We start from the raw sequence: 17,166 nt of genomic DNA, 5'->3' as shown, positions 1-17,166 counted from the left end.
CATTTTTACTGCCTTTTGTGCATTTGCTTTTTTAAGGCACTCAGTGCTTCAGGAGTCACAAAATCAATAAAGTTGGAAAAGACCTCTAAGATCATTGAGTCAAAGCTTTGACCAGAATTCCTTCTTTGACAAGAATTCCTTGTCTCCAAAACCAGCACATAAGAAGTTCCCACACTATAGTGAACCATAAGGAAAATGACCTTTGGGTGCTATAGCCTTGAGCTGCAGGATGTCCTGTGACAAGGAGTTTTGGGAACACAACACAGAGGTGATTCACATCAGATGATTGCAGAATTAGGAACTATAGTGAATTCATAACCAGTGCTGTTATGAAAGCACAACCTTTCATAAAGTAGTGACTTTTTCCTCACTACTTCCCTCTGTACCGATGGCTGTATCAATCTTCAAAATAATTTCTTCTTCAATCCAGCCCTCTGTAATATCCTTCATTTCTTCAATCCCTGATCTGCTTATTGCAGATACAATAATTGTCTTCAATTACTGCTTAACTCATGCAATCAGTAGTAAACACCCATGGTACTCTGGACAAGAACGCATCAGTAAAATAACAACTATATCATTGAAAAAAAAGTAAATTATAGTACAAAAATATCAGATTGCCTTTTCCTTTGGCTTTCTTTGCTTTGGATATAGCTTTGAAAGCTGAAACCAAACAACAGGTGCAATAAATTCTGGGTCTCATTTTTGCGAGGATGGACACACCATTCATCTTGCTAAATTGAAGACCGCTTCTAACTCCGGAGGGAAACATGACAATATGAGCCAGTGCCAAAAAAGACCTGCTGATCTTTGCTCAAAAACCTTTCCTTGGAACTCCCTTGGTGACCATAATGAGCTTAACTCCAGGCTGAGGGAGGTGGGAGGAAATCAGCACTCGTGACAACTGCCTTTTTTTGCTATGACTTGCTTGTCATAAGAACAAAGATCATCTGGAGCGGGGCTAAGGAGCTACATTGAAGCAGAAGAGAAAAAACACAACAACTCTAAAAATAGAAGAGACAATCAATAATTTACCATAACCCCAATACATCACACTGCAAAATGAGTAAATGAAAGCTCTTTCGATTTTACCACTTGCTGCTACTAGTGGGTGTCATCTCCCACCATACCTCCATCTTCACAAATGAGTTTAGCACCAAGAAATGATGTAGTTGTGTGGGAGTGATAAATATCAAGCAGTCAATATGCCTGAATAGCCTGGGTTCAGATGGGTCTGCTTCTCTGGGGACACCATTTTGGTGAAGGAAAGTGTACACAGAAAGATTTACTGCAACTGTATGCATACATGTCCCTGCAGAGTGTGAAGAAATTGAGAGTTCTAAGCAGGATCTGAGTTATCTGATTGACACTTTTGTCACCCTTTGGTATGGGATCCTGCCAGCAAGCTAAATCTCTTAGCAGCATTTTTCAGTACAACCAAGAGCTCCAGCAGCCAGCTACCTCTGGAACCCCTTTCAATGTAGGGACACCTAAAGTTCCTCCTGCTTATGTAATGACATGTAATTGCTCAGATAAGGGCATTTGCAACATCATTCAATTAACCATTTTAGAGAGGGAGGGATGAAACTGACAACATGTTGAAATAAATCTGTTTTCAGGCAAGCAACGCTTCCTGTTTAAAATGCTATTGGAAAACCATTAAAAATGTTGCAAAAAGATTCAGAGGTGATGTTTTTAAAAACAAGTATTATTTCTTAGTAATTGTTGCCATTTTTTTAGAAATATAAATTATTATAGAAAAATAATATACAAAATAAGTTCAAGATGAATGGCTTCATTGTTCACATTGTTCACCATTCTCTTCCTTCCACTGATTCCATACTTGCCAGAATTTTCTACTCTTTAATATAATTAATTACGATGCAAGGAGTTTTCAAAATGTCAGTGATATTTGTAGAACAGGGAATTTTACGTTTAGCTGAGAAAACTATGTTTGTGCTTTGAAAGTAGGTGACATGGGAAAATGAGGCATCTTGCCTTTGACACAAAGAATGTAAAAACCTATTGAAATAGTGTGGTTTAAGAAATGTGTTGTATTAGAGAGCTGACATGACATTTTACCACAGGAAGATGCATGTCCAACCCCTTATATGAAGGAAGAAAAGTACTAAAAGTTTTTTGGAGAAGTGTTCCACAATCTTCTTGAACTCAATCACACTGCAAAATGTCATTAAATCTGCAGAAAAGACAAATGCCCAGTGTATTAGCAATGAAGCTTTCTTAATTACAAAGCTGCAAATACTCTACTTCAGTAGGAACAACACAAATTGGTTTCTCCTGATTACAATTATGTGATGAATACATCTGAGGAAAAAGTCAATCAGAGTAGATGCTTCTCAGCCTGCTAAAAACTCAGAGTTTCACCAGGAGAGAAACTGTAGTGCAACCAAAAATGAGACCCTGTGTCTCAGAAGCTCAGATGCTGTATTGCACTGGTCATGAGAGAGTCATGGATATCTGAATATGACCATGTTGTGGTCTTTTATTCAATGTGGATTTATAGACATTTTTTACATTATTAGAAACCTAATTTGAAGAAAATTAATTTTCTTGAATTTTTTACCCTGTGCTTGTTCAACATGTTGGTTGTAATAGACTTTGAATAAATATCCTGAATGCAAAAGCTCAGTTACATGATAGTTTAATTTTAAAAGTAGAATATTTTCTGCTCACTGATTGAGCTATTTTTTTATCCCATAAATATAGGAATTTAAAAGATTTTAATGCAGGATGGCAAAAATACAGAAAAGGGTCAGTATGCAAAATGTGTAAGAGTGTGAAAAAGGTATAAATATGACAAATATTTTTTCCCTGCCATATTAGTTTCACTTCATTCTTTGAACGATACAAAGCTTGGTTTTTTCAGGCATAAGCAATATGATGGCAAGGTTTTCTGAATAAGAATGACAGTGCAATGTTACTGATTATAAGAAAGGCTTAATTAGATAACTTTTTCCAATATGAGATTTCAGTATATGTTTCCTACATTTGACCAGTGAAGCCAATTATCCTGCATGAATTTTTAAAGGAGTTCAGATTGTCCTTATTCAAAAACCCGACAGAAAAGAACTGAGGAATATAGGCATTTGAGTCCCACCGAAGCCATAAGATTAATCGTAAGATTAAACACGTATGTATGTCTAATTAGTGGGACTTTCTAATCTAGGTAGGCAAGGCAGATATACTGGAGTTATGCAACCAATAAGAACAATGTTATTTGGCAAAATATGTCGTTTAACTTGATGATACAGGAATATTTGGGTTATTTAAGTTAGAAGTGGTAGTAGGAATTAGAAAAAAAGATGCTTGGAATACTGGAAGGCCAAAGCAAGCAGAGGAAAATAATATGGAATTAGTTATAGCATGCATTATTTGAATAGTATAATTATGCATGTCAAAAATGAGTGACATTGTTTTGTTTCAAAGTTCACATTATGTAATATTATATAGCATCATACAGAGGTATGGAGAAGTACTGGTGTAGTATTGAAGCACAAACAATTTTTTATTTCATAGAATGAAACAAAGAAAAGCCAGAATCTGTGGGCACCTGCATATTTTCAGAATTAAATATACTCAGTTTTTGCTTTGAACTTCCAGAAAAAGTAGCTAAATTACATTTTAAGTGACTTTAAATTTCAAAATAGATTATGCAGCCTGTTGGCCAAATTATGTGTTTTGTTCAACCTAGACAAAATATTTTGATCTATTTTTTTTTATTTAATTTGATGCAGAAAACTGAACTAAAATGAAATCATGACAAAATAAAAACATTCCCAGAAAAAAAAAAATAATAAAATTCCCCTTCCTAAACCTCAAAAGCCAAATATTTGTGCAGCCCTTCTCTGATTGTCCAAAACTCTATTCTTGACTGCTTCTGCAGCTGCTGCTACTGAATGAAGTCACAATACATTGTGCTGATGATTGTTTCATTCACAAACAGGAAGAAGATCTAGCCTTGTAAGGGCAAAACACACAAGTTTAGTTCACTGGGTAAAATGAACCAATGGACAAGGGATTTGAATTTTTTGTTTCCCTTGAAGCAGCAGGAAAGGGGCTGCTGACAAGATATTTTGGAACAACTTGCTATTAGGAAGGAAGTATGAGTGGGTGTAGATGAGAAGTAACTCACATTCATATGACACACACATTGCTCGTAAGTTGAAGTCTTGTTCTGAAACAAAGGGTGGGACTGTCAGCTCAGTGATATAGAACAGAGGGAGCTGTTTGTTCGCTTGGCTTGCCTGTAGTCAAAGATTTCAGGCATTTACCATCTGGGCTGACAGAGCACAGTCCCTCTGGAGAAACCATGGTCTTTGCTAAGTGGCCAGTAATTCTCTGGAGAGTCATCACTCTTCTAACCAGCTATCTTCTCTGAATCTTTGTAAGTTTTGTAATATGGAATATCAAGAACATCAGAGACACTCCGAGATAAGAGAGGTTTTGATTGAGAGGCCATCAGGAACACCCAGCCAGATCTCAGTGTCGATCATACCTTAGACCTTTAATCAAGGTAGATCAAAAAACTGTCAAGAAGCTTAGGAGCTCATCAGAAAATCCAATGGAACCTCACCTAACTACTATAAACATTTAAAGTTTTAACCAAACTTTGAAGTCAAGAAATTTTAATTCAATATGAGAATTTTATGATGTCATAGTATATTTTGCAGGGCTATCTCTAAAGTGCCATTTCAGAATCTAAACCTCATTAAAAATCCATAGAATTTATTAAAAGGGAAAATAGTACTTTAAATTGTAGATGCTAAGAATAAAAAATTGTCTTGGTTATTATGCCAGTGGATGAGATCTATGTTTGTGGCAATTTACTCAATTTAACTTTTGACAGAAAAGTGAGAATCAGCTCCAAATTAAGCACTTTCATTAAATGAATCAAGAGAATAAGAGGTAACTAGTAAAGTTGCCGTATCAGGTACATTAGAAATAATCAAAATTGCCATTGCTTTGCTCAATACGATACTCACAAACTCATTCATGTGATTAAACATGAGCAGTTTATATAGCCTAAACACTCATTGACAGCTAAATTAGATTCCTTCCTAACTCCTAATAGAAAGGCTGAATGTCATCAGGTCCCATAGGTCTCGAGGCTCAGACTACTCAGGTAGTGAAACATTCTTCTCGCTCATCTATGAACACCAGGTTCAGAGGTTAGAACATTGGCTGCAATTTTGTTTTCCCCAGTGTGAGCTCTGAAAACTCCATTCCAAAGTCCACGGTGATACCATCTTATCCCCCTCCCTGTAATTAAGTCTTTCTTAGTAGGTGTCCTTCCCATCTTTCAGGTGTAAGTAGCTGCCTTCCCATATCACGCCTGTACTACAAGCAAAATGTATCCCTCTAAGGGCTGAAACATACTAGGACTTTCCAAACACAGCAAGAACTCACAGAACTGTAGGGCTCCTGTCACTTTCTTTCAATATGTAGTAGTAGGAGAAAGTAGAGTGGGACAACCCCCTTAACCTTGGAGGCCAGAATCGGGTCATGAAGAATCTCATCTGCTTTTTCCTTAAGGACAATCATGATCATCATGTCACAAATTATTCATGGTGAGTTTTTAATTTCTGGAAAGACATATTGCACTCATTGTCATGATGATGCACCACGGAGCTACCACTGGCTGGTGATGCACCACTACTGGATGTAGTTTATAATGTAGTAAATAGGATATTCACTCTGGAGATCTTGATCCTGAGCTGCACTTTTTTTTTCTGTAGTTGCATATTGTAGGGGGTATCTGGCTTATTTTTACTTAATTTTAGGACTAAATACAAATATTTGCCAAATGTCTCCTCTGCAGAATTTCTGAACACTAAATGTCTGTGCAGAAGACTCAAATGCAATGGCATACCCTGACACAGGAGCAAAAGCAGGTTAATGTAGTAAGAACAAATAACAGCAGACGAATAAATAGAATCCTGGGGTTTGTGCTTTAGAAACTGCAGGGACCCACATTTCTTTTACAAATAACTTTATTCTGTGCATCTGCAGATCTTTGTTTTCATAAAAACTGTTTTACTTTCCTCTTTTGCCATATGCTTACTATTAAGTTATGAAAGATAATTCTGCTAGCTTCAGGTTATGAGTGCTTATTTTGTCTATAATGTCTATAGTCCTATAATACATTATAAAACAATGGAACAATAAGAGTATTTTGCTGGGATTCTATGCTGCCTTTTACCTATGGGCCTCAAACAATTTTCTAGTCATTTACTACTCAGAAATATAGAATGTAGTATTTTTTTACTTCTTAAATATGGAAAACAGAATTTCAGAGGAAAAACTTATTCATGTTTCCATAAAGTGTCTGGAGTCCCATGTGTCCCAACTAAAATACTATCTCCTTTTCAGGGAATTATATCCCCCTTTATTTCTTAATAAGTTCAGTGAAAATTTTATTTCAGCTGAGTTTTAGTGAATTATCTGCTGATAATTTTGGTCTTTGGAAAAAATACAGCTCTAAAGTGGTTATGGTGATTCATTCAAAAAATAACAGAGTCCCATCATATGCCACACATGAAGATTTTTATTGAGTAGGTTCAGATCATCCAGTGGGAAAGAGTGCATGAGGATTGCTATATATTTCCAGGCACAGAAAACAATGAACAGAATGTTGAGAAATAAAGTCCCAGCCCAAGACCTTCATCCCAGGATGATTGACTTAAACTCAACCTGACATGTGTTAAGTGCCTGCTGTTTCGTTGTACAGACTGAATCCAGCTACCAGGATGTCTTGGTGTTGCCTACGTGCTGTATCTAAGCACTGTACAGGAGTTTGAGCTCCCTTCTCCTCATTCATATTAAAACCCATACTTTATATACACTCTTCAGGTATCATATTGGAGATAAGGAAAAAAAATGCAACCAACTACCCATCTTTTCAAAAGCTTATACACCACATCAGCTGCATAGAAAATATATATAGAAAGATACTTACAAAATCCTACCCTGATTCTGAGCACCCTGCATAGATACATTTGAAAATAAAGCCCCTGGATGTTGCAGTAAGACTCTTGTTTTGCAATTACATGTTTTAGGGAAAGGGAAGAGGGAAAGGATTAATGCAAATGGAGAGAAGACCTATAAATTGTATATACTGCACATTTTTCCCTTCTGTATTCCCTTGATGACTGGATAGGGTGCAGGATTCATTCTCAAATAGCAGAAGATAGCTTTTGCCTCCATTCCTTAAGGTATCAATAACAAGCTAAAGAAGTAAAGTCCAATGATACGTGTTTTCTCTCTCTCCACAGTATAATCAATGGTGGTGTGATGGAGAGAGCATAAAATAACTGTGCTATTCTCTGACAGTCAGAGCAGAGGCTGTCTTTCCTGCTGAAAGGTTTCTGTAAATAGCTGAAGTGAAATAATGACTAAATGAAGAAACCCAAGGAAATCTGGATCTTGCCTGGAGTGATACCTGACAACCAGAAGAAAATGTCCTAGTCTTGTCACGCCAAAATTTACTGCCTGAAATTGAGACAGTAGGAGGTCTGGGCGCCTTCAAACGTAGAAATTTTTTAAAGTGCTTTAAAAATCAAAATCTTGTTTAAATATCTAAACATATGCAATTCAGGATTCCTGTACTTTGCCTGTCATTCCCAGTTTAGGTCAGTATATTGAACTTGAGTATCAGATCTCAAATTTATCATAGCCATGACACAGCCACTCACCTCAGGCTGACCATCAGAGTATGAACTATCTGCCTTCAGCAGATCTATTGACTACCTTTGTCTTAGGGTGGATTTTCTTCCTTTTACCACTGCAATAGTTTTCACAGTGACATTTTTAAACTCTGGACAAAGAAGGATATCTCGCTCTGACTTATTACCAACAAATATGATGCTATTCTTCTGGGAGAGCTCTGTCTGTGGTTTGAAGACTTAGAAACTTCTTGGCATAGGAAAAAAGAAGGTGTTTCCGTTTCCTTCCTACAAGGACAGAAAGGGAAAGCTATGATCTTTGCCTGCAGGTGATTTGGTTGAACTATGATAGCAGAGTATCAAGAATGTCCTAAGTATCAACTGCTGGGTTAAAGAGATGTCCTTTACACATTTAGTTGAACTAACTAACTGAATGACATAATAGTTTGCCTTTGGAAGAAAAGACAGCAAAATATACTGACAGCAGGTTACTCTATTAAGTTCACCAAACCAGTGAACAAGAGGGTTTACTGAGGTTGGAAATCCTTAATTTTCCTGAGTAACTCTGGAGATTGGGAAAATAGTTGGGACTCAAGGTGATGCCATTTAGGTTTTGCCTTGTTTTCTTGTATATGTTCTTGTATATGTATATGTTCTTGTATATGTATTCTTCACACATATATTTGAAGCTCTGCAGTTGCTTGTATTAGTGCCTAGTTTTACCAGTACTTTTCCATGGCCTTCCCTTAAGTGGAAAGACAAAAGAAATTCCAGAACTCCAAGTCCCAGGAAGTACAAGGTTCTGTATTATCTTGTTTTCTCCTGGGAACCAAGGCTGAGAACATCTCAATCTTTGAGATTCATTCTCATGGACAAAGTACAACTTTGTACAACAGCTGAAGGAGGGGCTCCAGACAAGGGGCTTGACCTAGGAGAGAAATTGCATCACCACTTGCCCTCCTAATTGGTGCTTTTTATTGATTATGCTAACGTCCTAACACTTATAAAAATGTACTCACCCCTGTGAGGGGTGGGTTTTTGTGGACATCTTTTCATAACTGCTCCTGGAAGCCTCCAAATAAAGATCACCTTTTATATTACCTCCTTACTAAAATTATCTTGAGTTTCATTTCCAGGTTGGGAAAAAGGCAGCAAATGCAGTCCCATTTTGTCAGAATAGACAGTGTTCTGGTTTTTCTAAATAACCCTTATATTTTTTCTACTCTGCATTGCAGAATATGCCTGCACAGCTAACTTGCATTTACTAAACCTGGAAGATGCAGAAAATACAGCCTGAATATTTGGAACTATTACCAAACCACTCCCTGTTACCATAGAAATACTTAGTTTTGGAAAGTCCTCAAAAACAACTGAGTCCAGCCATTAACCTAGCACTGTCAAGTCCACCAAAAAACCATATTCCTAAACACAACATCATGTCTTTTAAATCATTCCAGGAAAGGTGGCTCTTCTACTGCCCTGGCCAGCTTGTTCCAATGCTCAATAAACCCTTTGGTTAAGAAATTTTTCATCATATCCAACCTAAAACAAACCTATGACAACTTGAGGTCATTTACTCTTGTCCTGTCCCTTGTTACTTGACAGAACAGACCAACCCTCACCTGCCTACACCCTCCTTATAAGCAGCTGGAGAGAGTGAGGAGGTCACCACTGAACCTTCTTTTCTCCAGGCTAAACCACTCTAATTCCTTCAGTTGCTCCTCATCAGACTTGTACTCCACACCCTTCCCCAGCTCCATTTCCCTTCCCTGGACTCACTGCAGAACCTCATCATGTCAGCACCTTTCTTTGTGGCAGCGGCCTCAGGGGAGACAAAGAGTTACATTGTCCCACCCCAAACCCCTTGTGAAGGGCGGCCCAGGTGCTGTGATTGGGTTTGAGTCCCTGGGGGGGTTCTCCCTTGCTGTGTTTCTACTGGTCCCTGACCCTGAACTCCACCCTCAAAGGTGGAAACCCTTAAGAGTTCTGTCCCTCAAAAACCCCTGCTGTGCCTCTGTTCAGAGCTCTCTGTTCTGGACCTGACTTTGTTCCCATGCTGAATAAATGGTTTCATGAACGGGAGCCCATCTCGTTGGAGTTTCATGCTGGTCCCCAGAACCCTGCTGCTTCCCTGGACGAGATCCTGAGGTTGCTGACTGCAATATTTCTTGCTGTGAGAGCCCAAAACTGAACCCAGAACTCCGAAGAGTGGCCTCACCAGTCATGAGTACAGGGGGACAGTCACTGCCCTAGTGCACACTATTGCTGACCCAGGCCAGGACGTCATTGGCCTACTTTGTCCCCTGGGCCCACACTAGCTCATGTTCAGCCAATGCTGAGCAGGTGTTTTCTGCTGAGCAGCTTTCCAGCCACTGCCCCAGCCTGTAGCACTGCAGGGATTGCTGTGAGCCAAGGGCAGGAACCATCGCTTGGTCTTGTGCGATCTCATACCACTGGCCTCACTGATCCCTCAGCAGAGTGTTCCTACCCTCCAGCAGGACTTCCTCCTGAGGCACTCTGCCGGCCCTCCAGAAGTTCCAGATTGCAGCTCTTCTGACCTCTCTGCCTACTTATCTGAGACTGAAAACAATCCAGTTTTAACACATTTCTGTGCCCAAGATAGCCTTGGACCTCCACATAAACCTTAAGCCCTTCTCTGTCCACAATCACCTACTATCATCTTCCCTACTTGGGTCACACACCAGTTATGTCAGTGGTTTATCTTCCATGTATTATGGGAACCTCTTGAGCTGTTTTATCTCTGTAGTATTGTACTGTCAGCAGACATCTGGTAGTTAAAGTCCCCTGTGACAACAAGAGCTAGTGGTTGTACCAAATACCATGGGGAAACATTGTATTTTCATAACAGCTGCTTTGAAATCTATCTTGGATGGGTTTCCAGTAAAGAGTTGTTGCATGGCTAAATTTCTAATAAAGTACATTCTACAATTTTGAAGATAGCATTGTACAGGATGTTGTTTAAGGGAAAGTCTCGTATCATTTAAAACAGGTTTTTTTGGCAGATGTCAGTTTGCCCTCCAAATAAGCAATTAATTACTTCTTCAAAACAGAATTGTGGCTGTTTCTTTTTATATGAAAGTGTAGACTTGACTATGCAGGGCCAGAGAGGATTCCATTATATGTATTGAAAGTTATCCAACCTGCTTAAATTCCAGGTTGATTAATATAACATACTCATCTAATATGCTTTATCATTTCAGCTGTATAACAAATTTTCATGTTCTGTCACCATTTACAAAAACTAAACAATGTTTGATATCCCTTATTCATTTAGAAGTAATTGAAGTCAGTGTTGAGTGCAAAGAACTAGGGTAAATTAGAAGTTTTACCTAAAGTAGAACACTCCTATTAATTGTTTGCACTTATAATAATGGAGAAGACAGGGAAAAGGAGATGAAAATTTTGTTACTATGGCTCTGGGCAGCAATATCTGTCAGAGAGATCATTAACATGGTTTAATTTAAGGCATCAAGTGATACCAAGGAGATACCAAAGAGGAAAAGCGTTCTACACAGGGATGACTAACCTGACTATGAATTAACAGAACTCCCATCTCAAAAATAATTTCCTTATCTCTGAGGACAGGAAAATGGACAAGGACACAATATGTCACAGAGAAATAGCTTTTTAAGATCTACTAACATTCTTCTATACTCCAGAATGTACACTGATATTTCCCACTGAAGAAACAGGCAATAATCTTTGCAACCAGGTTCCCCTTTTTCATAATACTGTGAAACACAATACACTGCAAGTTTAATTGGAACTAGAGACTTTTGGACATTTCTACCCACTATCGATTCACACGGTGAAAGTAAATCAAGCCCTATATAAACAAAACAGATGGAAGTGATGCTAATAGTACGATGTCAGCAGTATCCACAGATTGACAGAGCTAGTTAAGTTGCCAGATGCACAGAATGTTGCACTACTTGTTCCTTATAAACTAGACTTGATGGAGTACGTCAATGTCAAACTCCTTGCTGATTTACACACGAACATACAAAGACATGCACACTCACAGATACTCACGTTCCTGTGATCTATACTAACCATACCATCTGCTTTCTGCTTTGCATGTGGTAGCTAACTAACTATCCTACTGTGCTCGGGTATCACTGAGTACACGCTGTGGAGGCAAACAACAGGTTTTTTTTCCTCCTTCTACCCTATTTAGTGTTAGAAAATAGGCTCGTTAACTTTTGCCACCTAGGCACATATATTCCCTGTGTATTTTTGAATCTTATTTTTCATTTGTATTTATTCCTTTGGCCAGTGGATATTTCAAAGAAATTCGCTTTCTTTGCAAAAGCTGCACAACTTTAAGCATATATTCTAGCTTTCATTTACACCTTGAAAAAAGCATAAACCCGTGAGCTCTACATTGATAACAGTATTTAAAATAAGGATAACATTTCAGTAGTTTTCATAACCGGTACATTCAGCAGAGAGGCTATTGAAATATCTTCATCAGTCAGCAGCTCTAACTGAGAGTGCAAAATGTCAGGAGGAGAAGTGCTTCTTGGGGAGACAGAAAGCTGACCTAGCTACAGTCAGTGCCTAAAGTCTCTTTCTGACCCATTTTATTGTCTGGCACCTGTCATTATAACAATCTTTCCAAAAGATCTACGGAAATTACACTTACCCTCTGGTAACTAGGTAACATAATCTCCCGGAGGCTGGTTAATTGCAGCCCATGACAATCTCACATACAGCAACTGTTAAATTTTTCATTTCTTTCAAATTATTATGGATCAGTTGAGAGGGTATTGATTTGATTCATTAACAGATTCCCAGTCTGTTCCAAGGTTAATGATTACATGTATCTCAATTACATCCTTAACAGGTTATACTGTATGATTTGCTTCAGCTGCAATGTACATTGCGTGTCTTCTACAGCTGAAAGAATTCTTAGCACTTGATGATTTAATAAGGCCTTTTTTTTTTCATTTTGCTGAACATGCCTACAAGGCACAAGTACATCAGGGACAATGGCAAAAAGAAAACTTTTCCCAGATTCTTTAAAGGATATATGCAAGTCACACTCTGAAAAACAGGCTCAAAAGGCCACAGAGATAACACAAGATTCTTTCAGGTTTAAGATATGGGAAGACAAGTCAGATGATACTGAAAGTGATGATTGATTCTCTCTGGTTTTATTACTTCATCACCACCAAAAGTTCATATTACCTGTCAGTTAATTTTTAAGCTGCTTTGGGTTACTTGGCAGAAAATGACTTTACAGATCTTGGATGAATCTTTACCACTCTTAGTTCTCTCTCAAAATGAATCGCATTTTTTGCTAGTAACACAGTGATTTAATTCTTAGGAATTTCACAGGATCCTTTCGTTTTGTAAGAGCTCTCCAAATTTTTATACACAGATTACTGCTAATGCAACTGCAGAAAATCATGGTTTTTATCACATTTTAACCCTTGCACATTATTCTTTATAATTCTATCAGATTTCTGCCTTGTTTAGAGCTAAACCCATGGTGCCAGGGTCTGTTCAAATTCCCAAAGATGGTCTTCTTGGAAATCATCATAGGAAAAAAATAGGGGCGAAAAAGGCTACACAATGAAGCAGTGATAGAACTCCAAGAGCAATTTAAGTCTCCTATGGTTAAGTGGCTAGAGAACAGTAATACAAACTTTTCTTTACTGTTATTTTACTTTTGCATCATGTTTCTTTAATTGTGTGATACTGTTGGCATATTTGGACAGGCACTAGCTGATGAGAGAACTTTTCCTATATGATGTAGTAATTTAGAGGAGGAATAGTTCACTTCTCTTTGACTTGACACCACTCTCAAAGTACTCACTACTTGTCTTTGAATTGGGTGGATATTGTTAAACCACCTTTCAGGATGGGAAATCAAGAACTGGAAGGACTGAGTTTAATAACCAAAGGCACAGAGAGAGTCAATGTCAGAAATGGAAATACTACAGAAATTCTTGACTCTCAGTCTGTTTTCTGACTCCTGAGCCACATTATTTCCAGCAGTTTGCAATCTGTGCATATAAAAACCCTTTCATCCTTTCATTGCTCCCTCTCAATCCTTTGCTTTGGAACTCCAAGATACTGTAGTTTACTTTGGAAACACGGAAGCCAAATGAGTATAGTCATGAGGAAAGACTTCAGTTATACAATCCATTAAAGAAAACAATAGAGCTTGCAGCTGAGCTATTAAAAAGCGTAGAGCAATTTTTATTTCAATGGCTACATTTTATTTCCTCTTCTGAGTGACTGCTAACAAAGGGCTGCTGAAAGGACTGGATAAAAAGTAGACGTCAGATGCAAGATCCATGAGTTAAACAACATTATTAGATACAATTTCATAAAATCTAGTTGCTTTTCTGCTACTAGAAATCATGTCCTTTTGTCAACTTGTGGTCACATCAGCACTTCTGTTGATATAATTTGCTCCAGCTGCAGAGCATAGCTGGCCTACAAATCAAGAACTAGAATAGGGACAGTCAGGAATAACTCAATGGCTTGGATAATGTGCAAATCACCACACATCTTGCTATTAGTATAATTTATTTTCTCTCAGAATATTTGGAACGTGAAAAATTTATCTTTAGAGAAACAGCCGATCTGACACTTTACTGAGAACAGAGCTGGCTGGCTAGCATATTGTAACACCCTCCTCCCCTCACAGATCACACACACATACACCCCCCACTCTATAACCATTTAAGTGGGATTATCATATCAAAACCCTTCATTATCTTTCATTGAATTCAGACCAAACACCTAATTTCATATATTGTTCGAGGTCTCCCTATAATATCGCACACAATCCTCTATATTCACTTTTTAAATCTTTGGAAGAGATTGTACGATTTTTTTGTTTGGGTGTTTTTGGGAGGGCTTATTTTTTGGTTTTTTGAGATTTTGGTTTGTTTTGGTTTTTCGCTTGCTTTTTTTTTCTTTAGATTTCAACTTAATTTTCCATTTTTCACACTTTCCTGCCTTTTACTCAAAATGAGCAGAGTAAGTAGCAGTCCATTCCCACAGTAATGAGATCCTTCGAACTCCAGCCTTCTGGACAGATGGGAACCTGGTTGGAAATGAAACATAGCACATCTGGTAGAGCACAGAATGAATGAACATGGTGCAAAACCAGAAAAATACTTCCTAAAGCAACCACTTCCTTTTGTCTGTGCATGAATAGGAAGCATACAGAATCAAAGTAGTGTTAACAAAGCCTTTATTTCTTTCTACTTTTAAAATTCACTTTTCATTTTATACAAAGCAGACGTTATCAGGAGCCTGAAAGAGTCCAAACTTTTAGAGTTTGGTATCAGACATTTCTGCTTTTGATAAACATTAAGAAAAGGAAAACAATACGATATATAGTTGGAGGTGCTCCTGTGAACAACAGTGATTAATCATCTGTGAAAATGCCTCAGAAAATTTCCTATTTTCCAGTGCAAGCATACCACATTTGTGCAGAAAGGAAGTACTTCTGTGCAGGTTTTAGAAGCACTGGAGACCCATAACCCAAGTTCTCTACACCAGTCCTGCCTGACAAACAGGCACTTTCCCTTTTAGCATATTCACCTTAATTGAAATCCCATTTAGTTAATCCCATTTAGTTCTAATTTGGCACCATGTAACACCACTGCTTGAATTTGCACACTGTCTTTTGTCAGAATAGGACTGAAGTTCAACAACATCCTCTAGTCCCCCTACTTTCTCCACACTAGTCATTTCATAGTAGGAAACTGTCAGATAGGTCTGCACATGCATGTAGTGTGACTTGCTAGCATCTTTCAAGTGAAAAAATCCCCTGTTTTTTCTAAAACGAGACAATTCAAGAAGTCAGCAAACAGCTTCTTCTGGAAGCAAACTGTTTGACTGGAATAAGACTGCTTGGAGTGAGTGAAGGTAGAGCCAACACCCTCCTATCATGGTGGGAGTCAGAGGAGCACATTGAGAGGCTGAAAGCTCAGGTGTGGGAGTGTACCTTTATTCTGTGGACACAAAAAAGCTCTCATCCATCAGCTATCACCACAGCCTAACTATGTCTGAGACAATCCAGAACTCTGGCTTCAGGCAAGGACTACTTGGGATTGGTATGTCTGTGGAACTGGTGGTGGGCACAGTGGCAAAATATCAATGGCATTTCGGTGGTCAATGAATCAGCCAGTTTCAATCGGTGGTGTCTTTTGTAAAGTGATGGCTAACAGATGTCCTAGCTTGTCTTTGCAAAAGGATGAGAGATGTGGCATTCTAGAACTGCCTAGTCAATTCCTTTCTCTTGAGCTAAATTAATCTATATTATTGTTTAGGCCAAGGTCACTGAGTTCTAACTGATCAAGGATTTGTTTTTTTGGTATTTGTTTGCTGTTATTGGCAAAATGAAAGATTACCTCATTGATAGGAAAAAAAAAAAAAAAAAAAGAACCAGATTTGGTGAAGGTTAAGTAGTTTACATCTTAAAATAATTTTAAATCATGATTTTATATTTATGCATCTATGGCAATTTTCTGATTTCATTTTAGCAGGTCTTACTTGTGAAAGTTCCTTGTTGTTCATGACATTCGGAATACAAAGCTGCTCTAGAATTTTTTTAATTTATTCTCTAAGATACAAATGAACTATGATTGTCTGTGCAGATACACAGAACTACATGCAAAGAGTAAAGGTGCCAGGGAATTGTTATTATTGGTCACGTTGCATCAAAAAATGTGAACTTAATGTTTTTTTTTATGTTGGACAGGGATACAGATCCCTGAAATATGATGTCAAACAAAGAGGTCAAATCCATTCCTTATTAGATTTTGTTGACTGGAACAAGAGATTTTATACTGTGCTACGAGACAAAGGTTTTCCAAAACAAAAAGTACAGCATTTGCCTTAAAATCAGGCTATGAACCTGTCATGTCCTACCTGTGGCAATGGCTAAAGGAAGGAAAAGCCTTTAAGCCTTTCTCAGCACACCAGTCTGACAACATGAAGTTCAGAGACAATGGGAGTGAATAGTTTTCTGATGACCTTGTTAGCCATTATTTTACACCTTGAAGGAGGAGTTTTCTACATTTAGTCTGAGAAACTATTGATCAGTTACCCAGTACAGTTTTTACTCTGGTCTTTAATGCTGTGTACCCTTTTTGGGTCATCACTGAATTTTACAGACTGAAGAAATGTGTCTACAATGAAACACAGAGCATACAATTGCTGCAAAGCCTACCACTGTCTGAGTTTCATGGAGCACTTTTGTAATGTCAGAAGCTTAAACATTGTCTTCAATGTCAAGAAGTGAAACTTTGACAAAAGCAGGACTGTCGCCCTGAAAGCTCAGCTTCTGAGCTTGCTGACATGGTTTTCTAAAGACTTTCTCAGGACAGTAACTGTAAACATAGATATGTGTGCATTCTTTCTGTTACACGTCTTCTGATGGGCATTTCTTATGGCCAGTGCAGTGAGAAAGTGTTATCCTGACCATCCAATCCCT

Source organism: Parus major, chromosome Z, assembly GCF_001522545.3.
Source record: "Parus major isolate Abel chromosome Z, Parus_major1.1, whole genome shotgun sequence".
Taxonomy (NCBI): Eukaryota; Metazoa; Chordata; class Aves; order Passeriformes; family Paridae; genus Parus; species Parus major.
Note: the sequence above shows the minus strand (reverse complement) of the source record.